Raw genomic sequence first — 21,264 nt, 5'->3', positions numbered from 1 at the left:
TTTGAGGGAAGTGGTTTTGGTCACCATGCTTAAGAAGTGCTTTCTGGAACATTGTGTGAGTGCCATCCAGGTGGCTGTTGGACAGCATTTATAAGTAAGCAAGGACATTTACATGTCAGTCATCCATATAAAGAGCAGGATTTCAAAGTCCAAATCAGATACAGTGAGGGCCTATAAGCAGCTGAGTTGTTCATGGAGAAGCAATGATAATTCATCACAAAGGAAGAATTAAAACATCCGAAAATAGATAATAATATTGAAGAACCTAAACCCAAGAAAATAAAAACAAATTATTAAAATAAAGTATATATGGATAAGTATATATTGGATAATTAAAGCAATGTGTTTAAAATACTTCTATATTCTTTCCATGTGATGAAAACATCTTTAATCTTTACATTTTTAAAATGGATTAGAAGTGTACTTCATTTCGTTGACTGATTTGTATTCAATGGGTGATCCTTGGAGTTGTTTATATGTTTATTTTACATCTTACACATCTGCAATAATGATGAAAAAAGTAATATTTTAATAATTGAACCGCTCAAATATAAAATTATTTCCATAATATTCCAATAAAACCAACATTAACATTTGCAGATGTCTGCCATTTTATCCAGGCTCTGCCTTTTTGAGAATTATTTTCAATTAAATGTTTACTATGTTATCCATTCTAAAATCAGATATAAAAGGTTATTTCACAGACCTGTGTCTTTTTCAGAATCAGAATCAGGTTTATTATCACCAGCATGTGCCATGAAATTTGTTAACTTGCAGCAGCAGTTCAATACAATACATAATACAGAAGAAGAAAATAAAGTAATAATAAATAAATAAATTACAGTATACATATATTGAATAGATTAAAAATCATGCAAAGACCAGAAATAATATATAATAAAGAAGTGAGGTAGTGTTCAAGAGTTCAATGTCCATTTAGGAATCAGATGACAGAGGGGAGGGAGCTGTTCCTGAATCACTGAGAGTATGATTCAGGCTTCTGTACCTCCTATCTGATGGTAACAATGAGGAACGGGCATGCCCTAGGTACTGGAGATCCTTAGTAATGGATGCTGCCTTTCTGAAACACCGTTCCTTGAAGGTGTCCTGGGTACTTTGTAGGCTAGTACCCAAGATGGAGCTGACTAAATTTACAACCCTCTGCAACTTCTTTCAGTCTCGTGCAGTTGCCCCTCCCCTCATACCAGATAGTGATGCAGCCTCTCAGAATGCTCTCCATGGTACATCTATAGAAGTTTTTGAGTATATTTGTGGACATACCAAATCTCTTCAAATGTCTAATGAAATACAGTCGCTGTCTTGCCTTCTTTATAACTGCATCAATATGTTGGAATCAGGTTAGGTTCTCAGAGATCTTGACACCCAGGGACTTGAAACTGCTTAATCTCTCCACTCCTGATCCCTCTATGAGGATTTGTATGGTTTCCTTCATCTTATCCTTCTTGAAGTCCACAATCAGCTCTTTTGTCTTACTGACGTTGAGTGCCAGGTTGTTGCTGCGACACCACTACACTAGTTGGCTTAGCTCGCTCCTGTAAGCCCTCTTGTCACCAACTGAGATTCTACCAGCAATGGTTGTAACATCAGCAAATTTATAGATGGTATTTGAGCTACGCCTAGCCACTCAGTCATGGATATAGAGAGAGTAGAGCAGAGGGCTAAGCACACATCCCTGAGGCGCATCAGTGTCGATTGTCAGCAAAGAGGCGATATTATCACCAATCTACACAGATTATGGTCTTCTGGTTAGGAAGTTGAGGAACCAATTGCAGAGGGAGGTACAGGTTCTGTAACTTCTCAATCAGGATTGTGGGAATGATGGTATTAAATGCTGAGCTCTAGTTGATGAACAGCATCCTGACAGAGGTGTTTATCTTTTTCATTTTCTTGCAATGGGAAGTGGGAACAATTATCTATATATTAAATTGCATGTCAAGTTTTGGAAAACATGGTTTTCTGTTCACAGTTTATCTGGGCTTGAAGTTGTAATCTTGTTATAAATACAGACATCTAAAACTTTGACAACCTTCTGTAGATGTGTGTGGAAAGTGTATTGTCTGGCTGCATCACAGCCTGGTATGGAAACACCTATGGCCTTGAATGGAAAATTCTTCAAAAAGTAGTGGGTATGGCCCAGTCCATCACAGGTAAAGCCCTCCCCACTATTAAGCATATCTGCATGAAGCTTTGTCACAGGAAAGCAGCATTCTTCATCAGGGACCTCCCACTACCTAGGTCATAACCTCTTCTTGCTGCAGCCATCAGGAAGAAGATACAGGAGCCTTAAGACTCAAACCACCAGTTTCAGGATCAGTCATCACCGCTCAAACGTTAGGCTCTTGAAGCAAAGGGGATAACTTCACTCAGTTTCACTTGTCCTATTATTGAGATATTCCCGAAACCTATGGACTCATATTCAAGGACTCTTCATTTCATGTTCTCAGGATTTATTGCTTTAGAGTTATAAATCTCTTTGTTTTTTTTCTTTTCATATTTCTACAGTTTTTTTTATCTTTTGGACACTGTTTGAATGTGCAATTTGTTCAATCTTTCAATGATTGTATTATGGTTATTATTCTATTAGGGATTTATTGCATATACCTGCAAGAAAATGAATCACAGGGTGGCATATATGGTGGCATATATGGTGACATATATGTACTTTGATAATAACTTTACTTTGAACTTTAAACTTTGTTCGGACAATCTTTGGCTCATTTGCATACATTAAGTCAGGCAGGATTTTTTAATACCTCACTGAGCCTCCCGATATCTGTTCTTGCAGTGATAAAAATTAAATATGATTAACTTTCTGTTATTTGTTCAAAATTATGCTATCGTACTTCAAATCAGACCCTTTGTTGAGGTAAGATGCTGTTTGAGCATGTTATCTGTGTTCATAACCAGTGAATTGGCTGGATACAGAGCTCACTATACTGATAATTATATATCAACTGTAAATACAGGGATAGAAAAGATGGAGCACACAGGAGTAACTTCTGTATACTCATGACTATTTGTCAACAAAAGAAATGTAGTAAGGCCAGTATTTACCTTTTAAAAATGCCTGATTTTTAAAAAGATATAGTTTTCCATTGCATTTCATTGTCAAACAAGAGAAAATCAGCAGCTGCTTGAAATCAAGGTAACACACACAAAATGCTGGAGGAACTTCGTAGGCCAAGCAGCACCTATGGAAAAGAGTAAACAGTCAACTTTTCAGGCCAAACCCTTCATAAGATCCAGGCTCCATAGATGCCGCCTCCCCTGCTGAGGTCCTCCAGCATTTTGCGTGTATGACTACGTGCTTCATTGTGTCGTGTTCTGGTTCCTAGAAATATAACTGTAACACTCAGTTATATTGGCTCGTATATGTCTAGGGGAAATCCCACCCAGCACTGCCTCAACGCTTCCCACGGAGTTGGTTGCCACCCGAATCAATCCCAAACATCAATCATCAGCCAGCACACCCAGTACGTTTCACCAAGTACATATTATAGATATTACTAATTCTATGACATTAATATAAATTCAATACAGGAAAGGAAGTAATGAAAAAAAGGCGTCAAGATTTATCAAAGTCCAAGTCCTTTGCGCACAACCGTTGGAGCTCAATCGATTCCTGACGACCACCCGAATCCTGTTGACTCATGGCTCGGGACCACCCGGAGTGATTGACCAGAGCCTTTCCGCACATCCGCCGTCCTCCCCGTTTCTCCTCCGACTCCCCGCCAAAACCCCGTCCCCAGTCATATGATACAACATTATCATCCGAAAACAAAACGATACATGACCACCCATTGGCTAACAGCACCCTGCTGTCTGTATTAACCCAAGCAACTGTCTAGCTAGAGACTTCCTCAGTATTTAACATAACAAAGAAGCATTCCCCAGTATAACATAACAAAGAGGCCATTTTAAATTTAACATACAAAAAAAAAGAAAGACCCCGTACATAACATTATCAATAAAATGGATTATTGCAGTTACTTTTGCAACATGGCATATGTGCCAACCAGATGATTATAATCATAAATAAGATATCTTGAATAGATTGCTTCTGGTAAGCAAAATTATCTAAAATATGATTATGTTTTACTTATGTTGCATTGTCTTCAGATTAGTTCAAGATTAAGAGGACCTTAGCATAAATAAAGTTTTTGACTTCATATTTTGACCAATATAGAGAAGACACTTTTTAAAAAATAAATATTTGTCAGGAAGATGAGACTAAATTATTTTACCACAAAAATCCTTTGTAAAAACTTTATAGCAAAAATAGGAAGATTTGGGTTAAATTGGCAATTTTAAGGTTGATAATTATCAACCGGCTGTGTGCCATAGATATCAGTGCTGGGATTTGAACAATTTACGATCTATGTCAATGACTTAGATGAAGGAACTGTGTACAACAAGTAATTAAGAAGCCAAATGGAATGTTTTTTTCTTTTGCAAGGGGTATTAATTATAAAAGAGGAAGGTTCTGTTGCTACCTCACAAGGTGCTAGGAAGCTTATTCTTGGGGTACTCCATAAAGATTTGATTCTGGAAGGACTGTTTTGAATTAATTTCAGATTGTTAATTACAGGTAGTATGCAGAGGAAACTTTTATCCCATTTATCAGGTCTGAATTTGAATTCTGAACCCAGGGATAAATAGTTGGTATGCTAAGCTGCTGAATAGAACTACTTCCCAGCATTATATGTAATCTCTTGGCAAAAAAAAATTCACAAATAAAATCTGTTAAGTATTATTCAATATTTAATTCTTAGCGTAATAAAAATATTCTTTACCTCTCAAAGTGAAGCTACATTTAATGATTCGAAGTAGGGACAAGTTTAATGTATATGTATATTTTAATGACTTGCGTCTTCATTTATCTCCTTTAAATATTATCTGACAGAACAATCATCTTGAAAGTTCAGATTTTTCTTAGCAGCAATTATAGCTTTAATTGCATATGAAACTACTGAAAGGAGGGGTGAAACACTATAATCAGAGTTCACAAGAATGTCAGGGACGTTCGTTGTCAATATTGAGTTCTTAAATTTACTTTGTCTTGTTCTGTGAAAGGTTTTTCTGTCATTGTGAGTTTTCATCAGGAATAATTTTTAACACCTATTAAGCACCTGTAGTGGACCAGACAACACCAATTATTTAAATGTGCTCAAGAAAGGCATCTAAAGAATATTACTTGAAGGTGAATAATTAATGGAATCTAGAGATGATATCATTGTTCAATTTCATCCAAGGATTCATTACCAAGATCTTTTAGCCCTGAGAGCTAGTATTTCATGGGGATATTTTACTTTTGATATTTGTACAATTATGGGCATTGCAAGAAACTGGCAATAGGTATATTACCTTTGTTCAAACCAATCACTTCAGAGACCACTTAATAATCACTTGTAAATATATATCATATTCAAATATCTGAGAAGGCCATTTATTACCACTAACGTATGTCATATGACATATAACCTATATCCTTGGTGTTAGCATATCAGAGGATTTGTCCTTTGACCAGTAAAGTGCCATCCACAAAGAAGGCATAATAGCACCTCCTTTTTCTTAGAAGTTTGCATAGATCTGTATGTCACTAAAAATATGACATGTTTCTGTTGATGCACAGTGGAGAGAATCATAATTGGTTGCATCAAATTCTAATATAAAAATACCAATCCCCAGGAATGAAAAGAGGCCAAAGTGGTGAATACAGTCTTGTGCCCTACCTCATCACATGCAAGGTTGCCCCACCTGAGTACATTTACATGGAACATTGTCACTTACATCATCAAATGCCCCCACCATCCAGGCAATGCTCACTTCTCACTACTACCATCAAGCAGGAGAGACAGAAGCCTTAGGTCCCACACCATCAGGTTCAGGAACAGTTAATGCCCTAGAACTCTCAGGCCCCTCAATCAGCATGGAAACTTCACTCACCACAACTCTTACTGATTCCACGACCTGCAGACTCATTTTCAAGGACTCTTTACAACTCATGCTCTCAGTATTGTTTTGTTTTATTTGCACAGTTTGGATATTTGCCAGTCGTCGTTTATATTTTTTTCATAGATTCTTTTTCTTTTTTCTTTATTTTTTCTGTAAATGCCTGAAAGAAATGAATCTCATGGTTGAATATAGTAACATAAAAATACTCTGATAATAAATTTATTTCCAATTTTAAAATTTGTTGTGAAATTTGTTGTTTTGGGGCAGCAGTACAATGCAAGGCATAAAACTGCAATAAGTTACAAAATAAATAAATCATGAAAATGACAAATAAAGGGCTCATGGACCATTAAGACATCTGATTAGGGAGGGGAAGAAGCTATTGTTAAAATATTGAGTGTGTATCTTCAAGCTTCTGTAGCGTCACCATCATCAGGGAGAAAAGAAGAGGGCTTGGCCCAGATGGTGAGGGTCTCTTTTAATGCGGATGCTGCCTACTTGAGGCACTGACTTTTGAGGATCTCCTGGATGGCGGGGAGGGTTGTGCTTGTGATAGAAATGGATGAGTCCACAACCCTCTGTGGCCTTCTGCAATTCTGTGCATTGGAGGCTACATACCAGGCTGTGATGCAACCAATCAGAATCATGTCTGCTGTACCGCTGTAGAAAATTACAAGAGTCTTTGGTGACATACCAAATCTCCTCAAACTCCTAATGAACTAGAGCCATTATTGCACTTTCTTCATGATTGGATCAATGTATTGAGCCCAGTTGGTTCCTTTGAGTATTGACACCCAGGAACTTGAAGCTGCTCAAAACTGACCTATCAATGAGGGCTGCTTTGTGGTCTCCTGACTTCTTCGTCCTGATGCTGAGTGCAAGGTTGTCGTTGCAACATCAGCTGATCGATCCTATTCCTATACACTCCTTGTCGGGATCTGAGATTCAGTTTATAACAGTGGTGTCATCAGCAAATTTATAGATTGTGTTTGAGCTATGCCTAGCTACAGTCATGAGCCTAGAGGGAGTAAAGTTGTGGGCTAAGCATGCATCCTTGAGCTTACTATGATAGGTACTTTCACACCAGATGTACTCACAGTTGCATGGTTAATTGCCATTTATGGTTAGCTGATATGAAAATTACTAAATCAAATTTTGAATTTCAATTTGAAATATTCTACTCTAATATTTTTTTCAAGAGCAGCTATTTAAAATTGTTATTTTTGAATAGACATGGAAAACTAACCTGATTTTAAGGTCCCATATTATTTTCACCTATCATTACTTGTTTTGATAATTTTCATATTGATTGCCCACTTCACTAACTATCTCAGTTGGTAAATGAGCTGCAGAATTTTACATAATTGCGCAGAGAATAATGTTTATTTTGAATTGATAAAAGACAGAATTCCCTGAAGGAACTTGATGTTTTCATTCTATGTAAACTGACAATGTGGGAAATTGTCCATGTGCGGTTTGTCCACAGAAAGAAGAACAGAATTGGTCTTGTTACCCTGTTATCCACTCTTTCTATTCTAAATCACTCTTCAGTGTTCCACGTGGGTGACTGGCCCCGAAGGTTAGGATCAGGGTGATCCAAAACAGATTGAAAAATTGGATCCAAAATTGGCTTAGCAATCAGATTCAGAGGGTGATGGCAGAGAGCTGTTTTTGTGATTGGATGTTCTGATGTGATCACTGCCTATGTCTTTGCTATTTGTAATACACAGGAATAGCTTGGATTTGGATGTGGCAGGCATAATCAGTAAGTTCATGATGACATAAAGATTTGTAGAATTGATGACAGTGTGGAGGGTAGTATTAAGCTACTGACTGATATTGATTTGTTGGTAAAAGAGACTGAGAAATAGCAGGTGGATTTTAATTCCAATAAATATGAGGTGATGCATTTTAACAATACTGATGAGTCTAAGACATACACTTTTGAATGATGAGATGCTAGGAACCTTACTAGGAAACAACTGGATCTGGATGTGCAAGTCTAAAGCCCCTTAAAGGGGTCATCACAGGTAGGTAGCCTGTTTATGAAAACATATGGGATGCTGTCATTCATTAGTCAAGGTATTAAATACAAGAACAGGCAGGTTATGCGGTCAGAACAAAATGCAGATCTAGTCAAAACACTTTAGGAAAGTTGTAATTAGTGCTATAGAACTTACAGAGGGGATTTGCTAGGATATTGCCTGGGATAGAGTCTTGATTTATGAGGAAAGACTGGAAAGGCTTGTCTGTTTTCCCTGGAGTGGTGACAATAAAGGACGGACATGACTGAGTTCAATAAAATAATGAGAAGTATAGATAAGGTTGAACTGTAGGGCTTGTATCAGAAGTGAATAAAACTATAGGATATAAATTTCTGGTAGAGGGTAAGAAATTTAAAGGGAATATGAGGGGTCAACATGCACAAAATGCTGGAGGAACTCACAGGTCAGATAGCATGTATTGAGGGAAATGAACAGTAGTTGTTTCAGGCTGGGACCCTTCATCAAGTCTGGAAAGGAAAGGGACAAAACCATTCCAGTTCTGATGTAAAGTCTCGGCCTAGAATGTCGACCTTTCACTTCACCCAACAGATACTGCCTATCTGCTAAGTTCCTGCAGCTATTTGTATATGTTGATCCAGACTGTGGCTCTGGAATCTGAGGGAGACCTGTTATTCACCCAGACAGAGGTGAGTGCCTGGAATGCGCTGCTGGAAGGAGTGATGGAAATAGAAACATTGGCAGCATGCAAGACAATAGACTAATAAAAACGTTCATTTCCCTTAAAAAAGTTAAAACACAAAAATCTTCAAAAAACTTAAATAGATCAATACATTGAAGTGTATTCAAATATATATGACTTTGTACTCAACCTTCACTCTTCACAGTAGTTTTTCACTTTTCAATGGTCTGTCCTGCTGCACACACTGCAAGCAGATTTCCCACATAAGTTCTAGGAAATTCTAACAAATTGAGCTCTGCTTCATAATTCTTTGAGGGGTGCAGCATGAGTGAAATTGGGAAATCACATGCAATCAACTGTGTTGAAGTTCAGGACCTCCAAGTTTTTCAGGGAGTTTTGAAATTTCACAAAGTTTCGAAGTAAATGTCGAACGTCTGGAGTTTCTGCAAAAGATCTAGGGCAATTGATTTTGAATTAAAGGCAGTTCAATGAAGTTGCATTAAATTTTGTGAACATGCAAGCAACCGAAAAACTACATCATGTGGAGCTTCAAGAGTGTGAACAGAAAGAGTAGCGTAGTAATCAGAGTTGCTTCACTAAAATAGAGAATATTGCAGTCAAGACAGGAGATGGAAAGTGAGAACAGAAATATAAAATGTGTTAAATACTTGGAAAATAATGTTTGAGACTTATTGAAAGGCTTTAATCTGACCTAAAGGTTTAGGTTAATATGGGATTAAAACTACGTGCTGGTTTATGTGCTTTTGCATGGTCTGAAACTGGTTTACAGTTTGAGGACACTACTTTGCTGATCACAAAGTTCTATGCATGCATGAAACAACTAGCATATAATTTCAATATTATTTTCGATAACAGAGTAATGGCAATAAAAGGACTGATCTGAATTTATTGAATGATAATCATAAATTGACGCCCTCCTAACCCAATCCACAGAAGTGAACATAGTCATTACATATTATTGAACTGCTCATGACAAATGTTGATTTGCACTTCTCTGTACCTGTGCCCACAATTTGACTTGAGGTAAATTTTGACTTCATCCACACCTTTACCTATCAGTACTTCCAAATGAATATCGATCAGAAGTAGCACAATTCTGGCTGATTTTTTCGTACAAAACAGTGGTACTGAGGCTAATTTTATCAGCCTCATTTAGTTTTAAATTCTCTAGAATGATCAGTATTAGATATAGGAATTAATTGCTGTATTTCAATAGTAAATTGAAACAGAATGCTTAAAAATGGATCTCCTGGCTAATAATTGATAGCATTTGCTTTGGTAACACAAAACAAGAAAACACAACATGATGATAACTAACAGCTTGCTTTAATAGAGACAATTTGCAGGTTACATTTGTTCTCTCTCCCATTGGAGCTTTTTGGCTGTTTAATTACAGGCCTCATTGCTTCAGTATTATCTTCAATGTAAAATGTCACCAAATTTGAAGAAGCATATCTAATGTGAGCACTTAAATGTAATATCACTCATTAGTCTTTATTGTAGAGAAATTATTCATCCTGTAGCTCATGCAGAAAAGTAAAGCTGTCCAGTGTAGTTTAGTTCAATTCCACTAAAAAGTGTATACTCTGCAGTTAAAGGATAACTTCAAAGAAAGGTTTTGTAATTATAAATCATCAGTATAAGTTGAGGAAAATTGTACTTATATTATGTTGAGAGCAAGTCACAATATGACATATGGCACAGAAACTACTTAATAATAGAAAGCTGGAGAGTACTGCATTCTCACCACATTCTCACCATCCTCATCACATTCTGCAGAAGTTGTATTGAGAGCATCTTGAGCAGCTGCATCACTGCCTGGTCCAGAAATTGCACCATCACCGATCGGAAGACCCTGCAGTGGATAGTGACATCAGCTGAGAAGATCATCGGTGTCTCTCTTCCCGCCATTACAGACACTTACACCACACACCACATCCATAAAGCAAACAGCATTAAGAAGGACCCCACACACCCCTCATACAAACTCTTCTCCCTCCTGCCATCTGGCAAAAGGCACCGAAGCATTAGGTCTCTCACGACCGAACTATGTAACAGTTTCTCTCCCCAAGCCATCAGACTCAATACCCAGAGCCTGGACTGACACCAACCTACTGCTCTCCACTGTTTTGTGCACTTTATGCAGTCCTGGGTAGGTCAGTAGTCTAGTCTAGTCATGTAGCACCATGGTCCTGAAAAACGTTGTCAGTGCAGGCTCGAAGGGCCGAATGGTCTACTTCTGCACCTATTGTCTATTGTCTATTGTTTTTACTGTGTACTGTACCAGCAGTTATGGTCGAAATGACAATAAAAAGTGACTTCACTTGACTTGACTTCTGTGGTATCTATTTTGTTGCGGTGCAGGTTAAAGATGCACAATTGATTATTATGTTGTCTATTTTCATGCCATTTGCAGAAATCTTATTGGTGATAGAGGTTACCTAAAAGTATAGCACTGTCCTATTCTGCTTTAGTTCCACATAGCATAGCCTTTTACCTATATTTCAAAAGGTAACCAAAAACAGGGTGAACATCAATTCCACCCATACTAAATATTCATAAAATACATCACTGACTTTGTAATTTCTGCTTTAACAGCCGATGTGAAAAAAAATTTGCAGACTTCCTAGTTGATATATCTACATCAGAAATATGATTTCTCACTTCTTTGCTGCACTGAATGGGGGTAGGAATTTATCCTGATGCCAAATTAAGAATCGCCCACAAAGAATAGATAAATTGAGACAATCTTGCGTTCAGAAGTTTCTGTTATGCTTCACTCTCATTTAAATGCGCTGCCATAGTTGGATGCATCAGCAAGGGAGTTGAGGCTGAGTACAGGGCTACGGTAGAAAACTTTGTCACATGGTGTGAGCAGAATTATCTGCAGCTTAATGTGACAAAGACTAAGGAGCTGGTGGTAGACCTGAGGAGAGCTAAGGTACAGGTGACCCCCTGTTTCCATCCAGGGGGTCAGTGTGGACATGGTGGAGGATTACAAATACCTGGGGTTATGAATTGACAATAAACTGGACTGGTCAAAGAACACTGAGGCTGTCTACAAGAAGGGTCAGAGCCAACTCTATTTCCTGAGGAGAATGAGGTCCTTTAACATCTGCCGGACGATGCTGAGGATGTTCTACGAGTCTGTGGTGGCCAGTGCTATCATGTTTGCTGTTGTTTGCTGGGGCAGCAGGCTGAGGGTAGCAGACACCAACAGAATCAACAAGCTCATTCGTAAGGTCAGTGATGTTGTGGGGATGGAACTGGACTCTCTCACGGTGGTGTCTGAAAAGAGGATGCTGTTTAGGTTGCATGCCATCTTGATCAATGTCTCCCATCCACTACATAATGTACTGGGTGGGCACAGGAGTACATTTAGCCAGAGACTCATTCCTCTGAGATGCAGCACAGAGCATCATAGGAAGTCATTCCTGCCTGTGGCCATCAAACTTTACAACTCCTCCTTTGGAGGGTCAGACACCCTGAGCCAATAGGCTGGTCCTGGACTTATTTCATAATTTACTGGCATAATTTACATATTACTATTTAACTATTTATGGTTCTATTACTATTTATTATTTGTGGTGCAACTGTAACAAAAACCAATTTCCCCCGGGATCAATACAGTATGACGATGACTATGACTATGAAAAGCAGTAGAACACAACTTGGTCTTCAAAGACAGCAGCTGCTCAATAAACTTGACTTCACTGCCTAGTTCACAAGCTGCCCAATAAGAAGCAGGTCAAAGCCATTTAAGTGTTTTTTCCATGACAGCCATACAGGTTGGCTTCGAGATGAGGAGAGAGAAAGGTCAAGGTGCTAGTAATGTCTTGTTCATGGAAGGAAAGTGAGAGTGGAAAATAGAGAGAAGTGAGTGAGGTGGGAAATCTGATGTGAAATGGCAGAATGATACTGATGGACTCCCCTCCCTTTTGGAGCATGCCATACTTACCTGTTGTCACCATAACACTGGAGCCATGGATCTTAGCATGTTGCGTTGTACCACAGTGAATTTACTCAATCTTGTCTGTGTGCAAAATACAGTATAAGGAATTATGCATAGGGACTTCAGTCTTTAAGTGAAAAAAAATGCCATCTATACAGTACCTCAAGTCAAACAGAAGCACAATCATTCCAGTTAGTTTCACATTTGCAAATGGGAGAACGTGATTCACACTTTCCAATTTGACACGTATGGTTTTTTAATACATATTCAGAAGTATATTCATTTAAGAACAGAGAACAAATTAAAGTGAATTCATAGTTATTATTAACATCGTTGTCCCAATGCTTTGTAGGCTATAGCTCTACCAGAGTCTCTTTTGTGGGAAAGAAAGATGTTAACTGTTATGATTGAGTGTCGTAACAAGAGCAAGTTAATGGTCTCTTCTTCTTCATTACCCATGAAGGGACCTTAGAGGTATCTGTTTTGTTGCAAACATGATCTCAATTTCTCCTTGTCTCCACTTGTTTACTAGCAGACTTGTTTCACGACTGAGATGTAATTATATATGACATGATCTGTCCAGATGGCATGGACAAGAAGAGGATTCTCCTGTATCTTGGTACATGTCATAATGATAAACCAATGCCAATACCAAGTCTGACTATTAGCTGAGACAGAGAGCATACACTCAGTGGCCACTTTAGGTACAAGAGTATAGCTAATAAAGTGGCCACAGAACTGGAACCTGGTTTGTTCTTCTGCTGCTGTAGCCTATGCACTTCAAAGTAGGACATGTTGTGCATTCAGAAATGCTCCTCTGCACACCATTGTTGTAATGTGTGGTTATTTGAGTTACTGTCGCCCTCCCATCAGCTTGAATTAGTCTGGCCATTCTCCTCTGACCTTTCTCATTAAGAAGGTGTTTTCACCCACAGAACTGCCATTCGCCAGGTGTTGTTTTATTTTTGTTTTTCACATCATTCTCTGTAAACTCAAGAGACTGCTGTGTCTGTCAGGAGATCGGCAGTTTTTCAGATCCTCAAGCCACCTTGTCTGACATCAAGTCATTCCACAGACAAAGTCACTTAGATCACATTTCTTCACCATTCTAATGTTTGGTCCGAACAACAACTGAACCTTGTCCGATTAGATATTTGCATTAACAAGCAGGTGCACAGGTGTAGCTAATAAAGTATCCATTGAGTGTCTGCCTTCACTGCCCTTGTAGATAAATGAATTAGCCCTCTATCTATTCATCCTCATTCATGAAATGATTAGAACCACTGTCCTTTGCATGTGCTCCTCTATTTACTGCACAATTTGGGCCTTGCATTTTTTTTACTAGTAAATCATTGATTAAGTCAAGCTTTTCAAAGATGATGGGCAAATGTCATCCAAACAAGGGTGAATTGTGCAACAAGTAATGTCCAGTCCAATTTCTTTATGGGCAGGATATTAAGAGGCACAAACTTCAAAATAGGCATAAAATGTTTTACATTCATGTAGCAAATGGGAGATTCTAGATTTTTTTTCTTATCCAATTTCCAGGTTGTTTTATCTCAAGGAGTTTGATTCAGATTATTTAATCAATTTTTGGAGGGTGGAAGATATTTTCAATGTGCTTTGAAGGTGACCTCTTAAATATTTCATTGCCAAAATCTTTACTTGAATGTGATAGTTTAGTTATTTAAACAGTGCTTATTGTATAATATAAAATGGATTTTCCATGTGTTACTTTGATTTGTATATATTGAAAAGAAGTCTATTTTACAACTATTCACTTGAACAGAGGTCTAAAGGCTGAGTTCGAGACTTTTGCGGAGTTGACATGTTCTTTTCATCACTCGCTCTTCACAATGTGATCAAGAGCATTTACAAATTCAGAAGTTCAAAGTTCGAAAGTAAATGTTATTATCAAATCACATATATGTCACATTGTACAATCCTGAGATTTATTTTCTTATGGTCATGCTCAATAAATCTATAGAACAATAACCATAAGAGTATCAATAAAAGACCACCCAGCTAGGGTGTTCAGCCAGAGTGCAGAAGACAACAAACAAATAGATAATACCTGTTGAGAACATGAGATGAAGAGACCTTGATAGTGAGCCCATTGGTTATAGGAACAGTTCAGCAATGGGGCAAGTAAAGTTAACTGAAGTTATCCCATTGGGTTCAAGAGCCTGATAATTGAGGGGTAGTAACTGTTCCGGAACTTGGTGATGTGAATCCTGAGGCTCCTGTACCTTCTTCTTGATGGCAGCACTGAGAAGAGAGCATGCCCTGGGTGGCGGGGGCCCCTGATGATGGATGCTGCTTTCCTGCAACAGTGTTTCATGTAGATGTGTTCAATGGTTTGAAGAGCTTTAGCAGTGATGGACTGGGCCATATATAATATTCCCTCTAATTTGTAATGACCAGTGTGCGCAGAAATCTTGTGCTGTGTGATTTTTTTTTCCCTAGTAGCAACAATATATGCCTGTATTTTAAATATGGAGGTATTCATTTTAACAGCTAGCAAAACACTGTCAATAAATACTTTGATCTCCTCTGGGTTTGATTGTTTTCGCTCTCATTCACCTGCACTCACAAAACATACGTAGCAACCCTACAAAGGCTTTTCCCACCAGAGCTTTTGCACACTGTCCATTGTGATTTGCTTTCTAAATGATGCTTTTAAAAAGCGAAGTTTCCAAATATCACTCCAGATCAGACACCAGAAAGGGAAATGTGATTGTGTACAATCATGTAATATACTTAACATGCCAATCAGGTAGAGGGTGACAACCTTTTCTTCTCCTAAAGTCTATAATCAGCCCCTTGGTCTTCCTGACATTCAGTTAGAGGTTGTTGTAATAACGCCCCTCATTTGCTTCAGAAATTATTGTGTGGGACTTTGCCTCAGATTCTCAAGCTAAGTTCTCAATTTTTCTATCTTATTTTTTCCATCTTGAAACTTTGCAAAGCTTGTTCGATGCATTGAATGTTGCCTGATGACTCGTGTGGCACAAATCAAAGTACTGCCTCTAGCATGAAAAAATAGTTAGAAGCAGTTGGTTTAGGCTTGTCCCACTGGGTTTGTTTTGTTATTGAACATAGCGCATATGTAAGGTATCTCTCCATGCTGTGCATGACCGAGATGTAACAGCAGGGTCCCATCCTTCAACTTGAGAGTTTTCTGTGTAGAATCTATATAACCTGTGTGTTATATGTAACATTGCTGTGAGGAAGCAGCAGTATGTCTTATTTCTTTATATAAGAAATATCCAACAGGAAAAACATCACATTCAAACTTTACTGATACATAGGATTGTCATTAAGCAGCAATTAACTCTTAGTATTCTCATTGAGGTTTATTTTTAGTTATTTTATGGTGCCCTCATCTATGTATTGTGGATGCAGGCAGAGAGACCAGTGCTTTAAAGATCAGGATTTTGTGTCTGAAACAATAGATTAGTTTCCATAAAACATTCAGATTTCTATACAATTAATTGCCATGAATGGAGTAGCATATCACAGATTAACAATTAAAAGCAGCAACCCAATTTCAGCAGTTAGTGCCATGCTTCACAGCTCCTGGCTTAGAGTGTTGTCTGTGTGTGTTTACTTCCTCTTCAGTTGTTTTCAATTTTTAAACAGCTAAGATGTTTCAATTGCTTTTAAATAATCCTGCAAGAAATTTAATTTATACCCTTTTGTTAATTAGCAATTGTGTTAGGGTTCCAAACATAACCGTAAAACATAAGGCTGTTATATGTTAATGTAAATCTTATTATTTCATATCATACATGGCAGAATAATCAACTGTTCTCGACTTTACCAGATTGTTAGCTAATGAATTCCATCATAGCACACAAAACTAGCGCATTCAAAAAATTCAGAGTTAGTAACTCAAATACATCCCAGGACATTTGCTTCATGTTAATTGAAATTGAGAGTGACATAGTTAATTCAGAAACAAAGGTTCTGAACTTAAAGAGGGGTAACTTTGAAGGTATGAGACGTGAATTAGCTAAGATAGACTGGAAAATGACACTTAAAGGATTGACGGTGGATATGCAATGGCAAGCATTTAAAGGTTGCATGGATGAACTACAACAATTGTTCATCCCAGTTTGGCAAAAGAATAAATCAAGGAAGGTAGTGCACCCGTGGCTGACAAGAGAAATTAGGGATAGTATCAATTCCAAAGAAGAAGCATACAAATTAGCCAGAGAAAGTGGCTCACCTGAGGACTGGGAGAAATTCAGAGTTCAGCAGAGGAGGACAAAGGGCTTAATTAGGAAGGGGAAAAAAAGATTATGAGAGAAAACTGGCAGGGAACATAAAAACTGACTGTAAAGGCTTTTATAGGTATGTAAAAAGGAGAAGACTGGTAAAGACAAATGTAGGTCCCCTACAGACAGAAATAGGTGAATTGATTATGGGGAGCAAGGACATGGCAGACCAATTGAATAATTACTTTGGTTCTGTCTTCACTAAGGAGGACGTAAATAATCTTCCAGAAATAGTAGGGGACAGAGGGTCCAATGAGATGGAGGAACTGAGCGAAATACTTGTTAGTAGGGAAATGGTGTTAGGTAAATTGAAGGGATTGAAGGCAGATAAATCCCCAGGGCCAGATGGTCTGCATCCTAGAGTGCTTAAGGAAGTAGCCCAAGAAATAGTGGATGCATTAGTGATAATTTTTCAAAACTCGTTAGATTCTGGACTAGTTCCTGTGGATTGGAGGGTGGCTAATGTAAACCCACTTTTTAAAAAAGGAGGGAGAGAGAAACCGGGGAATTATAGACCGGTTAGCCTAACATTGGTGGTGGGGAAACTGCTGGAGTCAGTTATCAAAGATGTGATAACAGCACATTTGGAAAGCAGTGAAATCATCGGACAAAGTCAGCATGGATTTGTGAAAGGAAAATCATGTCTGACGAATCTCATTGAATTTTTGGAGGATGTAACTAGTAGAGTGGATAGGGGAGAACCAGTGGATGTGGTATATTTGGATTTTCAGAAGGCTTTTGACAAGGTCCCACACAGGAGATTAGTGTGCAAACTCAAAGCACATGGTATTGGGGGTAAGGTATTGATGTGGATGGAGAATTGGTTAGCAGACAGGAAGCAAAGAGTGGGAATAAACGGAACCTTTTCAGAATGGCAGGTGGTGACTAGTGGGGTACCGCAAGGCTCAGTGCTGGGACCCCAGTTGTTTACAATATATATTAATGACTTGGATGAGGGAATTAAATGCAGCATCTCCAAGTTTACGGATGATACGAAGCTGGGTGGCAGTGTTAGCTGTGAGGAGGATGCTAAGAGGATGCAGGGTGACTTGGATAGGTTGGGTGAGTGGACAAATTCATGGCAGATGCAATTTAATGTGGATAAATGTGAAGTTATCCACTTTGGTGGCAAAAATAGGAAAACAGATTATTATCTGAATGGTGGCCGATTAGGAAAAGGGGAGGTGCAACAAGACCTGGGTGTCATTATACACCAGTCATTGAAAGTGGGCATGCAGGTACAGCAGGCGGTGAAAAAGGCGAATGGTATGCTGGCATTTATAGCGAGAGGATTTGAGTACAGGAGCAGGGAGGTACCTCTGCAGTTGTACAAGGCCTTGATGAGACCACACCTGGAGTATTGTGTGCAGTTTTGGTCCTCTAATCTGAGGAAAGACATCCTTGCCATAGAGGGAGTACAAAGAAGGTTCACCAGATTGATTCCTGGGATGGCAGGACTTTCATATGAAGAAAGACTGGATGAACTGGGCTTGTACTCGTTGGAATTTAGAAGATTGAGGGGGGATCTGATTGAAACGTATAAAATCCTAAAGGGATTGGACAGGCTAGATGCAGGAAGATTGTTCCCGATGTTGGGGAAGTCCAGAACAAGGGGTCACAGTTTGAGGATAAAGGGGAAGCCTTTTAGGACCGAGATTAGGAAAAACTTCTTCACACAGAGAGTGGTGAATCTGTGGAATTCTCTGCCACAGGAAGCAGTTGAGACCAGTACATTGGCTATATTTAAGAGGGAGTTAGATATGACCCTTGTGGCTACGGGGATCAGGGGGTATGGAGGGAAGGCTGGGGCGGGGTTCTGAGTTGGATGATCAGCCATGATCATAATAAATAGCGGTGCAGGCTCGAAGGGCTGAATGGCCTACTCCTGCACCTATTTTCTATGTTTCTATGAAATATTGTAACTTAAACCTCTTTCGAAAAACTATAATTCAAATATCAATTAAAGTATCACCTGATAAACATAAATAGTTATTCATGGCTAGGTATTCTTTATATTTATTTCGCTGAGATGAACAGAAGTTATTATCTGACTCCTTTATCATGCAATTACTTACAGCCAATAACAACCTTGCAATCCATAGCTGATTTGAAAAGCAGCCACTTAAGCAATATGGCCTTGTCAATGACTGACTTACAAGTAGTGTCAAGCTAAATCCTGCAAGGCCTATTATCTTCAATGCATGCCATTTCTGGCCCATGCAAACTGCAGTTGTCTGGCTTTATAATCTCATCACAATTTGATATTATTACATGGAGGCTGTTTCAGTAGGCTCCACATCTCACTTGGAATGCTGCCTTACAAAAGATTTGTTGGACTATGTTATACTTGTGCAAGGAATTTTCACTTTAACAGAAGCTCAGCACATAAAATATGAACAGACTGAATAATGTTTATTTACCAACACTTAACAAATTGTCTCAAATTCCTGATGTGATGGTCAATATTAATGTACATCCATTTGGAATCAGTGAGTCAAAGACCATTGTTAAAACAGTGGAAAGTAGAATTATATAATAATACCTAAAGTGTTTACATAATTTCACAGATCAGAATGGTTTCCAAGCTCTGCCTTTATTGGAGTTAAGATTTTAAATTTTAACAGTGGCTTAAGAATCCTTGGATAATATATTTTTAATAACCTGAGCCCCTCCATTGGTTGGGGTCAATCATGGATGTTATAACCATATAACCATATAACAATTACAGCACAGAAACAGGCCATCTCCGTCCTTCTAGTCCGTGCCGAACTCTTGCTCTCACCTAGTCCCACCAACCTGCACTCAGCCAATAACTCTCCATTCCTTTCCTGTCCATATATTTGTCCAACTTAACTTTAAATGACAACATCGAACCTGCCTCAACCACTTCTGCTGGAAGCTCGTTCCACAAGGCTACCACTCTCTGAGTATAGTTAATATATTTTTCACTTTCCCCCTTTTTTTTCTCTCTCCCCCTTTCTCCCTCTGTCCCTTCCACTACAACTCATTGTCTGCTCTCCACCCTCCGGGCCCCCCACCCCCAGGCCTCCCGCCCACGATCCTCTCCCCTCCCCAGTCCGGCATCCCCCCGCCAATCATGTCCTAGCTGTCTAAGTGCAAGACAGTACATAAGCCAGGGCTACACAATTTGGAGAGCAAGCTGTTACTCATGCTGTAGGCTCCCCCTCACCACACAGCTGATGAATCCAAAGGAAGAAACAGCGGAGACTGATACAGTTTGGCACCAGTGGCGTTACAGGAGTTGCCAGTCAGTGTTGAACTCAACGTAAGGCTGCCTTGAACTCCAGCTCCTGATTTTTCTCGGGGTTTACTCCCGAAGCTTTCTCTGTGAGTGGGTATTGCCTCAAAGCAGTGGAAGTTTGGAATTAGAGTTTATCTTCTCCGAGGTGAGCTGCTAACCACAGCTGATGAGCCCCATCTGCCCGGAGCGACTGGTTTTAAGGTTCCAAAGACCCACCTTCGCCGTTCCATCTGTCAGAAGAAACAGTTCCACCAGGCTTAAGCCACATGTGAAGGCCAGGAGCAGGACTTAGTTGTTAAAGACTATTTGAGACTCAAGCCATCAGGAGCATTTAATAGATAGTAGATGCTCATCCTTATTTCCCTCACTCCTATGACAACCTTAAGGAACCATTTTTAATAACAATATCAAATCAAAAGAAAGAAATATTTTTTATAAACTTGAAGTGAATTTTAGTCTTGCATCCTGACTGACGTCAACATTCTCTTTGTGGTCCAAGGAAGCACATCGTACAGCACATCTGCAACACATTCCTTGCTACCAGGGCTCAACTTTTCCCAAAGGTATCCTAGGAATATAGGAAGTGTCTATATCTTTCAGGAACTCACTGTGAATATTTATTGTTGGAGATGCAGTGGTGGGGGAGGCTAAATGACACTGGGTATAGTACTAATGGGTGCTGCTCTGTCATTACTAGCATGCAATACTTTACATAGGTACAATGGCTGGTAAGATTCTGTCATTTATCTCGTCTGTTGTGGCCACCCTCCCAAAATATTTTGTTGCAACAGGGATGTATGGAGGAACCTAAAGACCATTAGTTAGTGAGGATAGTCAGCGTGGTAGGTGTGTTCAAATTCTTGTCCTAATAGAGTGAGGTAGTGTTTATGCTTGAGATCATGATGAAGTAGCTGCTTTTTTTTTTGTTTAAATAAAAGAAAGTTTTAAATTATTTTTATAAATGCCCTGGATTAAATTTTTTGGACTTCTTATTGAAAAAAAATCTGCCATATAATTTGATAATATACAGAAAAATACAGGGTTCAATTTGCATGTAAATTTCCACTTAATGCCTTTCTAAAGCAATG

At 38.8% G+C, this 21,264-nt stretch overlaps 1 protein-coding gene across 3 annotated transcripts in view; it reads left to right on the top strand.

The window, feature by feature from the left end:
- The window catches only part of LOC140211113 (contactin-4-like), a 2,284,382-nt gene that overhangs the window by 1,870,200 nt on the left and 392,918 nt on the right, over window positions 1-21,264 (top strand). The window lies entirely within an intron of this gene.

The sequence above is a fragment of the Mobula birostris genome, chromosome 16 (assembly GCF_030028105.1).
Source record: "Mobula birostris isolate sMobBir1 chromosome 16, sMobBir1.hap1, whole genome shotgun sequence".
NCBI lineage: Eukaryota > Metazoa > Chordata > Chondrichthyes > Myliobatiformes > Myliobatidae > Mobula > Mobula birostris.
Note: the sequence above shows the minus strand (reverse complement) of the source record. Positions and strands in the feature narration are given on the sequence as shown.